This window comes from Ursus arctos, unplaced genomic scaffold (genome assembly GCF_023065955.2).
Source record: "Ursus arctos isolate Adak ecotype North America unplaced genomic scaffold, UrsArc2.0 scaffold_15, whole genome shotgun sequence".
In the NCBI taxonomy this organism is placed as follows: domain Eukaryota; kingdom Metazoa; phylum Chordata; class Mammalia; order Carnivora; family Ursidae; genus Ursus; species Ursus arctos.
In genome coordinates, this window is record NW_026622819.1 from 53,030,565 (window position 1) to 53,049,520 (window position 18,956).

An 18,956-nucleotide genomic window follows, 5' to 3' on the forward strand; every position below is an offset into this window, starting at 1 on the left:
AGCATGCTTTAAAAGTCAGTTTTGATATCGCACACTTACCTTAAGTATTACTGCATGATATTTTCATTGTCCTCTAATTATTTTTTTTTCCTCTCAATAATTTGGGAAAAAAAGACTTTAGGAATGGGTTCTGGAAATGAAATTTCGGTGTGCTAAGAAGAATACCTTTATGTGCATCACCTAGAATTCTTATTTAAAAATGTTAGAATCTGGCCAACCCCCTCTCCCCTTTCCCTGATCTGCAGAGAATTTGCATCCTGTGGTTTGGGGCCCAGAAATCTGCTCTTTTAACAAATTGTCCAGTGATTCTGATATACACTAATGCCTGGACACCACTGTTTAGGAGGATAGACAGAAAGAAAACAAGGTAAGGAGCTGTGAAAATAAATAAATCAGGTGGTTTTTTTTTTTCCACCCATTGTTTTGATATAGCTTAAATATCACTAAATAAATACCATGTTTGCTTTAGGATGCCACTTTATGCCTACATAATATATATTTATGAGGATTTTTCTTAACAAACATCAATTTTATAAATAGGAATGAAAAGTTTCTAGGTCTAATTTGGTTGAGTCCGGAAAACAGAACATGAAATCTCATAGGAAACATCTTTCTGTATAACCTTACAAAGAGAATCATTGTTTTCTATTTACTTTCCTCTTTATGAAACACGTCTTCTAATATTGCATTCTTGTAAAGCATAGATCAAGAAACTGAACCGTGCCCTTGGGGAGAGAAGGAAGCTAGGCCAAGATGTTCTCAAATAAAATATATTAATATAATAATTATAAAGGTGCTTTGATGAGGAGAAATACATCAGGGAGTATTGGGTTGGTAGACCTCAATAAGTTTTATTAAGTTATTTGAAGGACTGTTTACTAGTAACTATAATGTTTACTCTCAAGCACGCATTTCTCTCCACAGATTTTTCAAGAACTATACCAACTTCATCAAACTTTTTATCTCTTCTCAGGAAACACAAATTTTCTGCTGTAACATACATAGAAGTGAATACAATGTAGTACAAGGTTAAGATTTTGGGAAATTAGAGAAAGTTTCCTCTACTTTAATTTAAAGATAAAAAATGACACCCAGATTCCCACCATGAATGTGGACCTAAGTCTACCAGAAATGATACTTCTGCTGAAATTCTATTTTTCATTGGCTGAAACAACCAAAATGTTTCTTTTAGAGATTCTCAAGTGTAGCAGTGTTTCAGTTTGAAAATGGCAGGGGAAATATATTATTAGATTAATTAGATAATTAGGAAAATTCACAGCTGCACCTTTGACAACACATTTAGTGGATCTGTGTTAATGAGGTAGACCATAAACTTTCTAAAAATGATATTTACAGAAACATATTTATTTGATATGTATTGTGAAAGCTGATTAAAAAAGGTCTTATATTCTAAGAAACTAAGCTCTTGTAGATAATAATCAAGGTCCTGTTTTTATAGTCTTGAATTTATATTTCTTTACTCATACACAAAAATGTGCTGTATATTTGTACTTTTATATGCATATCTTTAGTAAGATATTTATTACTGGTTTTCATAATTGAAACACTAGTGAGGTGGTAGAGTTGTAGCCTTGTGTCTCCATCAGCCAAAATACAAATCAAAAATCTTGTTACTCTCAAAGGGAGTTGTTATTTCTTTCTTTTTTTTTCTTCTTTTTTCTTTATTAAGGCATATGAGATTAGTTTATATGAGGGTAGATATTATTTGCAGGCATTTAAATATTCTTTCAAATATCTTCCGAATAAGGAAGTGAATATTTTCTCCTGTTCTCAAAAAGTGCAGCTGTGAGTTTTTCTAATTGCTCAATTAATCTAATGATACACTTTCCCTATCATTATCAAACTAATATGTTTCAGCACCAGAGCTGTATTCTTTATTGGAGCTGTCTTGTTTGTTTTTGATAATATTGACTTGCAAAATTGTCTACATGCTTATTATAATTTAGTAATATAAGCTCCATATTTCCCATTATGAATGGAAAAAATCTTTCTGCTAAGTTAATAAATTATCTCAAACATTCATACAAAGTATAAATATTTTTCATGTAAAATAAATTGCATCAGAAAATTGCTGTATGTTGTTATAATTGATTTTTCATAGTTTTTTTTTTTTCCTTTTTGTGGGATTTCAGAGGAAACTTAGTATATCGGTTTCCCTGTTAGATTCACAAAACTTCTCCAGAAGTGAAATTTTTTGTAAATGTCTTTCAATATTATTATATGTTATCCCTATTTCAAATGCTAGTTTTGATAGAAGGATTGCTTCTCTGCTCTTGCTCATAGGTTGTTTGTCCACATGATCATTACAGTCAGTGTTCTCTTCATGGACATCAGTTCTCATTTTAATCACCTTAATTAAGCTCCTACCACAGGCCAGGGACACAATTGGCCTTTTGCATACATTGTCTCTTTGAATGTTCCTGTTGACTCTTTAGGGTAAGCATTGTTGTTTCCCTATTATGGGGGAGAAAAATAAGATGTAGGATAAGGAATTTGAAAGGGCACAGAGTAAAAATTGGGACCAATGTGCCAACCTAACCTTGTTCCAGTGCCAGTGTAGTTCATCTTTATGTTTTATTGCCCTGGATCATGTTGCATTTATTACCCACAATGTTGAAATTCTGACTGATTCAACTTGTGCTCTAATGTGAACCACAGCTCTCTCTTAGTCCTAGGGAACTCCTAGCCTTATTAAAGTGCCGTTTTGATCAGCTTGTTGAGTTCCTTTTGAAATTTGTTCAGAGGTGCTCTCTTGGTTCCCATCACATCATTACAATTTGTAAGTTTGATCTTTGTTCCAGTTACAGAGATGGATCTGTGAGCAATTCTTCTCCAAAGGTCCCATGTCCTTTTCTCTATCCCATGCTTTAAAAAATAAAAAGCTTCTATATAACATGCTTGACTTCTACAATTAGGGGCTTGGATATAGAGAAAATAATGCTAGACTTGCCATGGCATTTTAGTGGCACATTGATCAATATGAAATATCCAGAATAACTAATTTAAGAATAAATATTCTATACATTTTCTCCATTATTTAAAAAATAAAATAAATTTTTAAGGAAAAAATAAAACCTTTAAAATTATTTTCCACCAATTTCCTCTCTTACTATAATTAGTAATTAACATATCTTGAGTTACTGCTATTGTTTTCTGCTTTGATTTAACATTGCAAATAATATAGGATTAAAAGTTTGCTTAAGATATGTTCTTTCTGCCATTTTATAATTTGTCCATTCGTATACCTTTTGTATTATTTCTAATTATTTCTATTTTGATCTCTATAATATACCTAGAAAAATAAATGATCTTCCAAGATTGATTCATTAGTTATATATATATATACACACACACCACACATATATGTGTGTGTATATATATATATATACATATATATATGTGTATATATATATATATAAACAATTAGTTATATATATAATTTAAATACTTGAAGCAGATAGAGAAAAATGTGTTTTAAAACAAAAAACCTGGGGTGCCTGGGTGGCTCAGTTATTAAGCGTCTGTGTTCAGCTCAAGTCATGATCCCAGTGTCCTGGGATAGAGCCCCACCTCAGGCTCCTCACTCAGCAGGAAGCCTGCTTCTCCCTCTCATACTCTCCCTGCTTGTGTTCCCTCTCTCACTGTCTCTGTATCAAATAAATAAAATCTTTTAAAAATAAAATAAAACACAAAACCCTATAACTTGAACACCTGCTTCATGTCAGTGTTTGTGCAAGGTATCTGGAGAGCAAAATGAGTACCCAGTTGAAAAATATATCCGTTGTTCTAGAAATTATAATCAGACTGCAGTGAATTTTATGGTTGTTTTTAATATTGTACTTGATAGGATAATATAATATACCTTCAGTCTCTGATCTCAATTGTCAACAAAACTATTTTGCTATATTATGGAATTATTGTTTTAAAAGAAATAAAGCTAACCCAGCCATGAAAAATTAAAAGTAAATGCTTATGTATGACATATCGAAGCTTATGAAAGTATCTCACTCCTTCAACTGCTTTCGATGACATGATAGTTAAAAGCCCATCAACCTGAACTTGAAGTTATGTCTTGACCACTGTCAATATTTTGAGGAGGATATTATTCACATGCCATTCAAGACCTAAACATGTTTTTATCATCACTTCCACCAAAGACATAAATAACAAATGTCATGTGTCAAATTCTTGCTTTATATAAAAAGAATACCAATAGACAAAAAGAACAAAAATACAATCTGTTTTAGTTGATTTAGGCATTTTAGACTTGGCCTAACTATTAGTCAGTTGGGTCTCTTAGAGAAATAAAGTTTTCCTTGTGTCTCAGATTCCCCAACTGAAAAATGAGGCTTTTGAGCCATGATATTTCAAGTTTCTCAAGCTTTAAAATCTTATTTCGTATATGAAACTTTAGCTGATAAGTTTGAAAACTATTTAAAAAGTTACCGTTGTCCTCCACAATGGGGATTTTCCGTACCCCCCAAACATAGATGGTAGACATGGCCCATATAAAGCTTTCTTTCTTTGCATTATGTTTTGATGTAAGAAATGTTGTCTCAAAAAAGCACCTTCTCTGCATTCTGCATATTTGTTTTGTAGCTCATGCTCTTACTCTTATTCAGCAAAGTAAACAAACATTCCAGTGGGGTTAAGGATTAATGGCAAGGAATTGCATGACTGTACAGCATGTAACCTTGGGGGAAGAGATCAAGGGAAATGTCAGTCAAACACCTGCCCTTAGTGCAGTTGCTAATTAATTCGTGAACATTGACTCGGGTTGCAGATTTGCTAGTGTACAAGGGAATCAAGTCCCATCCTATAAATACTGCCTTGATTTAATGAGGCTTTAATAGGATTAAATGGTTTTAACTTTATGACTTCATGTTTTTGATTATGGTTGTGTAGTGCCTTTTGATATGGATAGATATGGATTTCACTGAGTTTGAACAGTAGACTCTATCTGAAAGGTAAGGGGAATAAAAAGGAGAGAATGTGTCATTAATTCAAACTTAATTTTCTGGAATTTAAAAATAATATAAAGGTTAAATTGGTCTCAGGCTACCTAGAAGTAAACATGATATATTACTCGGAGTCTCCATCTAAAGTAATTACCATCTAGTTAAATAGGCTGTTTTCTATTAATCTGAATCAGAACAATTTTGCCATAGCAAAGTGTCAGATATATGTAGAGCTTGATTCTAAATCATTTTAAAAAGTACATTTCACTATCTTTCATATTTGAGGATGATATACTGATGGTAACTATTGCTTTATTGTAGATCTTTTGGCATAAAATTAGCATGCTGCTGTGGATTTTATTGCTTGCTACAGGTTTCTATTATTAAAATTTCACTTTGACTTTAGAAAAACTGAAAAGTGATTTAGTCATGCTGCCATTTCAGGTGTTAGAAACATTGTCAAATATTTCAGGATATATAACCAGTAAGGGTCAATGCTCAGCTCAGACTTTATTATTGTATCATCCCCATTGTCATCATCATCATCATCATTAATTTAATCAAAGTTTCTAGAAATTTAGTTAAAACACACATATACTGTAATATAGGGTGTTTGTGTAAGAATAAGATGATTTTAAGTTACTGTCTACTGAGGGGCACCTGGGTGGCTCAGTTGGTTAAGCAGCTGCCTTCAGCTCAGGTCATGATCCCAGGGTCCTGGGATGGAGCCCCATTTCCTTGGGCTTCCCTGCTCAGTAGGGAGTCTGCTTCTTCCTCTGCCCCTCCCCCATTCATGCTCCCTCTCTCTCTCTCTCTCAAATAAATAAAATCTATTTTAAAAAGTTAATATATACTGGGACATGTGATAATTGAGTAAATCAAGTCACTTCCTGGTTATAAAACTGTACCTCTTCCTATTTATCTTAGGGTAAAGGCCATAATTCTTAATTACGACCTATGTTCTTGATTTAGCCAATCTTTCCAGACCACTCTGTACTAGGCACTGTAGTTACTGTGATATAGAAAACAGATAAGATCTTTGCTTTTAAAAGTACAATTTGTAGTATAATGGGGAAGACAGAAAATAAATGAGGAAACTGAGGTAATTTCAAATAATCATGAATGTCATGAAGGAAATAACAGCTACTTAATAAAGAGTGACTAAGACAGGGATGATCAGCTTAGATCTGTTAGCCAGAAAAAGCTTATTCAAGTAGCTGCTATTTGAACTGAACACTGATAACAAAAAGAAGCCGGTCTTGCAAAGTTCTGGTAGCAGAGTATCCCAGACAGGGAGAACAGCTAATGCATTAAGCTCTGAGGAAGGACCAGGCTTGACGGTTTTAAAGGATTGACTGGAGCACAGTCATGTACGAGGAGAGAGGCATGTCATAAGGTAATCTTAGATTAGATCCCATCATAGATCTCTAAGGCACTGATGGAATTGCCCCATGCAATCCAGTTTCCTGCTCTGTGTTTAGTCCCTTAAGTGAACAATGTCCAGTTCAGGCCCACGAGCATTATGCTTGTTTCTTTTCACTATGACTATTACATACCCAGCTTCTAGCAGAATGTCTAGTCCATAGTGAATACTTAATAACTATTTGTTAAATCAAAGAAAGAAATATTTTCACTAATTTTTATCTGTATTGCTCAATGAGAAGAGCTATCATGCTTCCCAACTTCTTACTCCCTAAGAAAGATACTTTGAATTAGTTCCCAAATATCAGGCCCAGTCTCTTTTTATCTCTTGCTTACTTTTCACTAAAGAGCTTGAAAAAGCAAGATGCTTACTTTGCTAGCCTTTCTGGCAGCTGAGGGTGGCCAGGAGAGCCAGTTCTGATCAATAAGACTAGAAACCCATGAAAAGATATTTTCCTTCTCGATGAAAGGGGACATGTACACTTTTATTGCCCTGGCTACCTGTGCTTCTCGTTTTGTACGTGCCTGTGAAGATGTTATGCTTGGAGTTGGGGCAGCCATCTTGTTACCATGAAAGAAAAACCTTGAAGAATTCCAGAGCTGTCAACCCAGCACCCTGATATTGTGAAGTTACTGAAACAACCCATGCTACTGCATGCCCCCAGGCTTCTAGTTAAGTAAGCAATAAATGTTTAAACCATCAATAATTGAGGTTTCTGTAATATAATGCCCAATCATATTTCCCTGCTTCATTGCTCTGTACGTATTTTTCCAGGGCATCTCTTATTTTCACAGAGTAGCCAGGTCTGACATCAGACTAGAACAATAAAAGAAATTCCTCTTATAAAAATTGTTTTGGGGGTGCCTGGGTGGCTCAGCCGGTTGAGCTTCTGACTGTTGATTTTGACTCATGTCACGATCTCAGGGTCGTGGGATCCAGCACCATAATGGACTCCACACTGAGTGTGGAGTCTACTTGAGATTCTCTCTCTCCATTTCCCTTTGCCCCTCCCCCCACTCATGCTGTCTCTCTGAAATAAATAAATAAAATCTTTAAAAAAATTACTGTTATTTTGGTTTAGTATGAAACTCCACATATATAGATCACAAGCTTGTTACACAGTAATCTTTCCTAATACTGGCCTTTTATCCTTTGAATTATATCTTTCTACCTGCTTTTCCTTCCCTGACTCTCTTTCTCCTTATAGCTTTTGTATGCACAACAAAGAAGTATGATTTCTGTTGTGGACCTTTTCTTTCTTTCTTTTGATATATAATTAGGTTACTAATTTATTTGTATGTCCAGTGCAAACCTTTTAGATAAGGAAAGGCCTCTTTCTTGCTTGCTTTTCCCAAATAGAGAGAGAATATATGCCATTTTTTATACTTTTCTCTCATATTTTTACACTTTATCTTCTTTAACTGAATTTGACTGTTTATATTTGAATATGTAGCTGTAATTCTGTAGAATGCCAATGTAGTGTGAAAAAATAAAAATCTCTTTGAGTTCATGTTTACAGTTTGTTTTTTAAAGATTTTGTTTATTTGAGAGAAAGAACAAGCAGTGGGAGGAGGGGCAGAAAGAGAGGAAGAAGCAGTCTCCTTGCTGAGCAGGGAGCCTGACATGGGGCTTGATCCCAGGACCCTGAGATCATGACCTGAGATGAAGGCAACACTTAACTGACTGAGCCATGCAGGCACCCCTGTTTAGAATTTTTCTTAAAACTTTTCAATGCCCACCAGAATCACAGACTCTATGTCTGTCTCCAGCATAACTCACAGGATTGATATTTTTCCAGGTAAGCACTTAATTTTACAATACCTTCTCTAATCTGCCAATTCAAATCCATATCCCCTTGTGATCAATTCCAGGTTATAATAGTTATGCTTAATAACAATAGTGAGAGAATAACCTTTATGATGTTTGCCTTTTGAGTTGTATCCTTCAAATTTTATTCTCTTGTAGGAGGTTTATTTCTACAACTCTTTAATGAGTCATAGAATGTGTGTGTGTGTGTGTGTGTGTGAACACACGCATGTGCGTGTGTGTTTATTTAAGTATGTGCCACATTGTCTTGCTCTTAATTGTTTCCATTTGTTGCCTTCAGAAGAGCATACATTCCTTGAAGTAGCAGTCTCATTCCATTCTTCATAGTGTTTTTAATCCCTAGAATAAAGTCTGGTGTGGAGCAAGAAAATAATAAATATTTGGTAAACTGTTGAATGAATGAAGGGATGGATGAATGAATGAAAGACAGCATTAGTATTACTTCCCACATATTATACATATAGTGACTTTATATTTCTGCATAGCTAGGAGTTTATTTGTCAAGTCTGTGAAAATCCTGATATCCTATGGCCTCTGGCATAGATTATGACACTTTTTAATATGATCAAGCAACTTTGTAACTCAGTTTCCACATAAATAATAACAAACATCCTTTATTGTTAACATCAAAATTGAATTAATGTGATAAAATATTTTTATGCAAACTGGAGTGTAACCAAGTAGCTCTAGCCTCCTGTGGCCACAAATGCTATTGATGGACGTTAAATGAACTCTGGGGTTTTTTGTTTGTTTTTGGTTTTTGTTTTTTAGAAGAATCTGTATTATACCAGATTTTCTTTTGCCAATTCATGGAATAATGATTTTGAACAAGCTTTAGGAATCATAATTACAATGTAAGTTATTTCTTTTTCCATCTATTTCTCCATTCTCAGTTGTGCTGGTTGAAAATAAACAGTATTTATCAAAATTAAAAACCAGAGAGACTGTCTCCTATCAAAGCCCTTCATCCTAAGTGTTTAAAAATAAAACCATAAGGAGAAGAGTTACCAGGAGAGAGGCAGCAAATAGAAGTGATCAAGGGGAGTTCTGAGGTACTGTGTGGCTATCTATTCCGGGGCAATCCCCTCCCCTTCTTTTAAATTCAACAAAAGAGATACAGATTACAGCCTGGCCTGTGGCTGTAAATATACATTTTTCTAAATATACATTATCATATAGATAGAGTAGCCCATGCTCACAGGAGAACATGAATTCACAGACCAAAATAACCGGATACCTAAGAAATACAAAGGATAAAAATAAATGAAATGAATTAAATAAACAAATAAATAAAGTGAACAGCATCAAAGGCATAATTACTGAAACAGATGACTCAGAATTTAATATAACATGATGAATATAAGACTAGATAATAGCAATATGAAACAAGAACAAAAAATCATAAAAGGAGGTACTAGGAAATATGAAAAATGTAATAATTACAGTAAAGAACACAACTAATGAACTATATAGCTAGAAGGATAAAGTTGAAAAATGAATTAGTGTGTTGAAAGATCAGGCTGGGGAAATTTTCCAGAAGGCAACAGTTAAGGATAAAGAGCTTAGTTTTAAATCAGTAAAAATATTGTCTATATAAATAGGTTAAAGTCCTCAATTGAAGCACTTAGTCACTCAAAGTAGATGAAAATAACTAAATAAAAACAAAATCTAAAAACATTATCTACAGAGACATTTAATACAAAAAGACACAGAGAGGTAGAAAAGATATACTGGGTAAGTATACGCCTATGGAAAACAGTAGGAACAAGGTAACATGACAAAATATGATTTAAAAAATAACTACAAAGGTCAATGAAGGGTATGCTATCCAGTAAAAAGGCTAAGAGAATAAAATGCCATAATCAATATAAACTTGTATGCACTCAACAATATCACCTCAAAATATATAAAGCTTCAAATATCAGAAAAGAAGAGAGGTACCAGTAAACCTACTATTGTAGTTCAAGATTTTAATACATTACTCACAGATAGTAATAGATCAAGCAGACAAAAATAAATAGAAATATTGGAGACCTGAAATATAAGATTCAAATATTTATTTTATAGATCTATATTGTGCAAGAGTAGATGAATAGATAAATGTTTAAGATTTGAATTATGTTTAGTGTGTACGTGTATGTGTATGTGTGAGAGAGAAAAGAGATGGACAAGTAGACAGAAATCTATAACCAAAATTTAAAGAATATGTTTTTTTTGAACATACATGCAACATTTACAAAGTAGACCATGTATTTGACCATAAAGATAGCATAAGAAACAGTAATTATGCAATCCTAGAGGCACTGAGTCTCCATTATTCTAAGACTACATGGTATTTCTTTTTCACACAACAAAATCATCTTGATATAAAACAATATTGGGGGAATTAAATTGCCTGAAAAAAGATAGCCTAGTTACAGAAGAGAAGCCATTCACTACCTAATACCCTACACACAAACATATAGTTGCTTTCTGTAGTTCTTCAGTCTTGTGTGATAATCATATTTTATGGAATTTTTCTAAAGATATCATGTTGCTTTAATAATAGTTATGATGTATGAAGCATTACTTATGTGGCATTAAGAGTGTTAACAGTTATATTTTCCATATCTTAAAAACTTCATGAAATAGGTAAAAGTCTGCTAATTTAATGAATCAAGAAATTGGGGCATAAATAAATTAACTTTTAGTAACTGATCAGACTAGAATGTGAACCAGGAAAGCTTGATTCCAGATGTTGACACTTCCCCAGAGACCAGGAATGTTATGTGAGAATAGGGCTAGCTAGGTATAAGAAGCATTAACTAAATGCATGTTGAATTGAATTAAATTCTCTTCACTGTAATGAAATTCTGACCACAAAAACAGAGGTCAAATATCAATAACACTTTGGGTACATAATTGATACAAAATAATTTAAAATAGAGTAAAATAAATATCACTGCCAGCCTGCATGGAACAGTATGCAGAATAGTTGTCTTACCTATGAGCCACATGTATCCTTGCAATGTACTGTTTCATGAGTGCATGTGGTAATTACAGCCACAAGATCTGACTAAATCAATTCCTTAATGTAGTAATGGCATTGCAAGAGTAGTAATGGTAACATTAATAACAATAACCATAATCCTATGAAAGTTTGAAAACATAAAGTCTCCTAGAGACTATGCAGCTATTTGCTAAATGCATTTTTTAAAGGGGAAATAATTTATTTTTATTGGCTTTGACCCAACAAAATATTAATATCTTTACATCATTTTTATCTTGCTAATAAAGGAGTTCAGAATTTTTAACATATTCTTGCTAGGCAGTGCTCCAAATCTTGCCCTCTAGTTGGTATTACAGTATCAGTAATTGGTGTCTCACGTTAACATTTATTTAAAGCTGCTGATTTAACATTTAAAAATTCTGGGGTTAATGGATCTGTATTCACAGATCCATTAACCCCAATAAAAACAAATGGAACCTCTTGTGAACTAAAATCAGTTCATATCATGGATATGCTTTCTGTAATATTCACAACATTTAGATGGTCCTGATAAAATGTCAGGTCATAAAAAGGTCTACTAACATAATAATATTCAAGGTGATTTTCAGTCTTTGCCATTGTTATTGTCCTATGAAAGAGAAGCACAGCTTCTCTATATGGTATGGTCCATACAAAAACTCTCCCACACATAAATTTGCTGCAGCTTGTGGATTCTTACATTCTAGAGTTGTCTTCTCGAAAACTTCTGTGACTTACTAAAGCCCAAAGTGCTACCTCAGTATTAAGCATAGACCTCTAAATTTTAGGTACTTCAAAATCTGATCTAGGTTCTCTTTTTTTAAGAAAATATAGTACAATAATCAGAAACTTGAATGATATAGATACTACTGCATTCTAAACAAATATTGAGAACTGGAGGAAAGGCAAAGGAACAATTTTTACCACTTTCTAGCAATGTGAGTATGGGCAAGTGACTTAAACACTTTGAGTTCAAGTTTTATAATAATATTCAAATATACAAATGCTTTTATGCGTTTTTGTTTTTTAGTATTTTGAGGTTTAAAAGCAGTTTTTTTCCCCTAAATTAATCAGGTATGACATACATTCACACACCGTAAATGTACAATTCAAATGAAGAATTAGAACATTTATAATATCCTAAAAGATCACTGATTCTTCCTAGTGTGACTATACCACACTAGAAGGGAAACCATTTTTCTGGCTTAAATGAAATCTTTCAGTGCTTAGTGCTTTGTATCTGGCTTCCTTCAGTCATTGCTATGTCTGTGAGATTTATTCATGGTCCTGAGGGTAACAGCAGTTGGTTCCTCTTTACTGTTGTTGTATAGTATTTTATTATACAGACTTACCACGATTTATCTATTCTCCTATTTTGAATTTGGGCTATGTCCAGTTTGGGGTATTATGAAGGATGCCCTTTTTCAAAGAAAACTTCCCATGATTGTGGTGGTATGCTCTGAAAGAGGAAACACAAAGCTCTGCTAAATAATCTTCATACCTTTAGAGGATGTTTTAGTTATCCATGGCCACGTAACAATCAACTCAAAACATTCTAGCTTAAAACAATAACATTTTTTTATTATGTATAACAACTTTCTGGGTCAGAACTTGGTCATGACTAGGACAGCAGTTCTTTTGCTCCACAGGGTGTTGACTAATTCACCTGGTTTTAGCTAGCAGCTAACCTGGGCTGAAAGATCTAAGGTTTCATATTCTTGTCTGACACCTCATTTCTACCTCAAGTAGCTTTTTCTTTTTCTTCTTCTTCTTTTTTTTTTTTTTTTGCTTTCTTTTTTTTTTTTTTTAAGATTTCATTTATTTATTTGTCAAAGAGAAAGAGAGAGGGCACAAGCAGGGGGAGTGGCAGGCAGAAGGAGAAACAGGCTTCCCGATGAGCAAAGAACCTGATGTGGAGCTCGATCCCAGAACTCTGGTTTCATGACCTGAGCCGAAGTCAGACACTTAAACGACTGAGGCAACCAGGCAACCTCCAAGTGGCTTTTTCAAATGGCTATCTTGGAATTTCTCACAGAATTGTGTACTCAGGGTTATTGCTTTTATGGAATAAGCATGGAAGCTGCTGGATTCCTTAATGTCTAAGCTTGAAACTGAAAAAGGGTCCTTCTACTGCATTTTATTGATTATAAGACCTGTCTGTTTCAAGGGAAGGGATAGAGTACCCACCTTTTTTAAAATTTTTTAAAGATTTATTTATTTGAGAGACAGAATATGCGTGCAAGTTGGGGGAAGGGCAGAGGCAGAGAATCTTTCAAGCAGACTCTATACACTGAGTGCAGAGCCAGACATGGGTCTCGATCCCACAGGCCTGAGATCATGATCTGAGCTGAAACCAAGAGTCAGACACTTAACTGACTGAGCAACCCAGGCACCCTGAGTAACCTTTTGATAGTCAGAATTGGGATCACACATACCATATGCTAAATTTTATATACCTGTTGTAAATTCACTCACACAGAGACATCATTATCCTCATTTTGGATATGGGAAACTAAAATTTACAGAGAGAAGATACTTGCCCAGTGTGTCTCAACTTTCAAGTGAACAAAACCTGGATATAAACCTTGATTGTACTTGTCTCTGAGCCTATGTTCCTCATTACGAACTTAGTTTGCCTACAGAAAAACATTAATTCACATTTTGTATTTTTAGGATTTAACAATAACAACAAAAAACCAAAAACCAAAAAACTCTGAAGTTGCCTTACAGGCTGCATTACACATATTTGAAACCATGGGCATAATTAATATTTATGTTACAGTCACCATACTTACTTTACATGTGGATTCAGGACATAGATACCATATGCCTATAGGCTGGGAGCCAATTGTTAATTCATTTAGGCTGTTGAATAATAAATTTTGTTGTGGTACATTCGTTTAAATTGATACAATGTTGTAGAAGGTCATCTTTATCCTAAATGAGATCATGTCATTTTCCTGCTTAAAACCACCTATAGGCTTATTTAGAAATATTCCTAAGCTAACCAAGCTCATTTCTACTGACTGGAACTCTCTTCTCCCACACCGTAGCATCACTAACTATCCCATCCTAATAATATATGCTCAAATGTCAGTTTCTCAGAGAAGACTTGCCTGACTGCTCCATCAAAAATAGAGTACTTGTCAGGCTTTGTCCCCCCTATCTATATAGATATAGATATATCTATATAGATACATAGATAGATATATATCTATATCTATCTATCTATCTATCTATCTATCTATCTATCTATAATCTTGATTCCTTATTTGAAATTATAGTTTTTGCTTGATATTTCTTGTCTGTTTTCTTCACTATAGCATAGTCTTCATGAGGGAAAGTAAATGGTTTATTTCTTTCTACAATTGTATATCTAGAAATAGATACCTAACATTTAGTAAATGTTTATTAAATCATAGTTGAGTGCATGGATGGATAGCTTGTCATATTTTCTGAGTGAGTCCCCACCATGTAACTGACTACTCAAGCCCCTGCTTTTGTTGAGATAGGTATACCACGTTATACCCCCATAATACTTCAAGTGTATCTTTATTACTGCCCTGGACTTACTGTGCTATCAGTGTTGCTTTACTTATTTGTCTCTTAGAAGATTGAGATCAGTGTTACTGTCTTATTCATGTGCTTATTCCTAGTACCTCACACATTGCATGATATATTATTGGTACTCAAGATATGTTTGCTGGATGAACATAGAATAACCACTCCCTCCATTAAAAAAGAAAAAAGTTATAGCACTTAGTTTAATCTACTGTTAACAAAATACAATAGTTTAACATCAAATTGGCATTTTAATTTAAAATACATTATAATTACCTAGAAGATTGTATGTTGGGAAGATTGGCTGAAAATGACATTGTATCTTGAATCCATGTAATTTAGTGAGCAAGATATGTTGCCCTAATTAAATTTCTAAAGAGTTTCTACCATTTTAATGCCTAGTTTATAATTCAGAGAAAATATAGCCTTCAAATTGGAAAGTCATTTGCAAGGCACAATCACCATGTTGGAACTTAAAATAATCCTCTGCTCAGCTAAAATTTCTTCGGTGACCTTAGAAGGTCAGATCAACATTTTCAGTTTAAATGGCCCAGTCTATAAAATGGAGATGATGTGTGTATTGGGTCAATGGCTGAATAATGGTTGTTTTTTAGAGTAAAAAATCCTGAGAAGGATTATAGTATCTACACACCTAAGGGACTTTTCTGTCCTTTTCATTATGACTTTGCATGTGATAAGTGAATAAAAGGAATCAGAGGTTCATAGCCCCCCTCCAGCCTCCAGGCAAAATAAATCAGCTTTCAAGAAAAAAGACACAGATATTTAAATGTTGAAATCTCTGTCTACCTTTACTTTGACCTAATTTTGTCTCCTTCGATGCAAAGATGAGTATAAAGCCCCATTCTACCTCTTTAGCGGGTTTTACAGAGCTCTTCTTGGTGTTTATTTTTTTTTTCCAGTTTCCCCCCCCACAAAGGAATACACAAATTAATTTGCCAGTGTTAGAATTCTGTGAACTCAAATTTTCTGCCTCCCAGGAAATCTACTGACCAATTTATTAGTGTCTTTTCTGTATTTCATTTATTTTTCTAACCTGGAAAATAGGAATTTCATATGATAGAAGAATTCCCAAAAATAATCTGAGAATTAGCACAAAATTAATATATATTAACAAAAGAGTTGAGAAAATACATGGAGTCTGAAAATTTAATACTTAACACTAAATCAAACTGTTAAAGATTTATAATGACATTTAATGACTGAAATTGTATGTGATAGTATAGTTCCAGAAAAGGCCTACAGTACCAGTAAGGCAGTTGCTCATAGTAAACACTAAATTGGTTTCCAGAAGCTTGAAGTGTCTGACTATAATTAGGCTTTGAAACCTGTTCCAGAAAATCAGATGAGCATCAGAAGCTGACTCTTAAAGAGCTTTAATTACTATGAAAATAGTTGAAGACTTCAAACATCAAAGTCTATTGTCTTATAAGTAGTATTAGTCCATTATCATAACATATAGTTTGGTAAATAAGGCATAGCCAAGCTTAGAAAATAGTGAACAAAATATTTAAAGTATTTCTCTATTTAGCAAAATAGACATTGTCAGTTTTCTGGTGCTGTGAGTTTGTTTCAACTCTACTAAGCATCAACTAGATTGCATTCTCATGTTGGAGAGTAGAATGCATGCATCACTGTGTGAATTGAAATGCATTACTCTGTGAATTGGAATGAATTAGGCACACTCTATTGCACTTCTCTCCTGTCATATTTCTGCTGTTCTAAAAATGATTTCTATAGGAGCTTACTATCAGATCCAGGACAACACTTTATAAACAAAATTTAATGGAAGCTTTCATCTGTTAAATTTCATTACAACTCATATTAGCTCCTTTTTACACTATAAACATGCTTATTCTGTAAGTTACAGTTGTATCATCCACAACTGTCGAGGCAATGCAATGGTCTAAGTACCTCAGGAAGGAAGGAAGAGAAAGTTTTTTTGTATTAAATACTTATCATCTTCAATGCTTTTAAAATTAAAATAAAATCAAAGCTTTTTTTTCTTTTATAAATATGATACTTAATTTGGAGGAAAAATGTTTAGTTTGATCAAGATAATAATAATCCCAAATCCCCAAAGGTCCAATATTGAGGCTTTATATTTTTAATTAAAGTTTAAATAATTGGATTTGGGGAGTGAGGGATATTTGCGGGAGGTGATGGAAACACCTTTCTCTTATCTAATACATTTCCAAAATTAGGTGTATATTCTTGTACCAAATAGCTTTTAGTTCGGTATATGCTCTTAATAATTCACCATCAACTTTGACAAGTTGATATTGTTACCTCATTTAGTACAAGCATTTAAAATTTTGTATGGGGAATGTACTGGAGAGTTCATAGCATAAAAATCATGATTCTCTTTGTTCTAATTCTGTGAAAACTGAATTCACATGCAGAAATGACATGGGTCTCATTTCAGTCCTTTCAATTTTATGTGTTCACTGTTTTCTTTAAACTTCATGATCGGAGAGAATGGCATGCTGTGTGTGAATGTGTGTGAGTGTCTATGAGAGTCGGTGGGTATACATATACATTAAAGATGAGGTGTTTAATTTGGCAGCACATCCTGGCAATATTTCTAACATTGGCTTTGGTTTTCTTGGTTATTCTGTCCAGGACTCCATCGTGTTTTTTATGCTCATAGATTTTTCATTTTGCTCAAATAAGTCATTGATCACCAAGTTCAACTCTTTTCCCAATTACTACAGCATGCCAGGTGTCACGTCTTAGCAGGGGGGAGGCTTCTGTGCTGTTACTTGAAATCATTGCTTGACAACAACTTACTTAACACATAATTCAATAAATATACAAAGTGCACAGGAAAATTGACACTACACTTCTTTGAAGATAGCAATAATGTGGCAGTAATATGCATATTTTTTGTTTGAATACATGTAGTAATATTTGTTACATTGATATCTAACCAGGGAAAAATAAATAGCACCATCAATCCTATTTTAAAGATGAGGTATCTATAGCTAATTTGAATATTTTTGTTTTATATATGAAATCATATTAGCAATAGGGAGACATCTATCTGTAGAACTGAGTGGGTATAGCAATGTTTATGTTAATAAAGTACTCGGTAAGGCTGAATTAGGAAATATACTGTTTCTTATCTGGCCTCTTAATATGTATCTTTATTAACTAAATCTTTGCCTATATTCTAATTTTGGTGTTAAGTTGCTGAAGTCCCATATACCCTAATTCAAGTTATATTTAAAGGACCATGTATTTATATATCTAGGGTTCTTTTACCATAACCTGAATTTTTCTTTCATATTTGATGTGAATTGGATATGCCTTCTGATGAGTTCTGAAAATGGCTGGCCCTGGTGAAAATAAGGAAATCATTTACCTCTACATATCTAACATTTAATTGCTTTATTACCTCAAAAGAATTCTTTAAATTTCCTAGACTCTCGTTTTTTTTTAACTTAAAAATTGGAATAATTGTTATCTTACAAATTTTTCATGAGTACCAAATAAGTTAATATAATAAAAAGTAAGCATCACAGTGTCAGGAACACAGCAGTACTCATCAGATGTCTGTTCACCTTCTTTCATTCCTTTCTAAGCCATTCCTGGGATTCATTTGTGTTATCCTACTCCCTGACTACTTAGGTTAGTGGTGGTTGTACCTTTGTGGTTGGTGGCTTGGTCACAGTGACTATTGGAGTGCAGGATTGTTGTTTGACCCTGTCCACTACATTATTCCATTTGCTTTTTAGGACTGTCCAATGAAAAATGTCTTTCAGGTACAAGAAAACCTTCTAATTTTCTAAGCAAGTACTTAATTCTCACTGAATAGACTCTGAGATTTTATAATAGGAGATCACAAATTCATTCTTGCTCTGCCCGCTCTTACATTTATGCTATTTATAGGATGTATTTTGATATATTTGTTGTTTGTTCATTTAACTTCAACTACATTAGATGTATGTACTCTTGTATAACCTTCTTACCATCCTCATGTGTTATTTTTTTGTTTGTATCTGTTCAGAACGCTTTCTTTTTATTTTTAAAGATTTATTTATTTATTTATTTATTTATTTATTTATTTGAGAGAGAGAGAGAGAGAGAGCATGTTCATGGGGGGAAGGGCAGGAAGAGGGGAGAAAGAATCTCAAGCAGA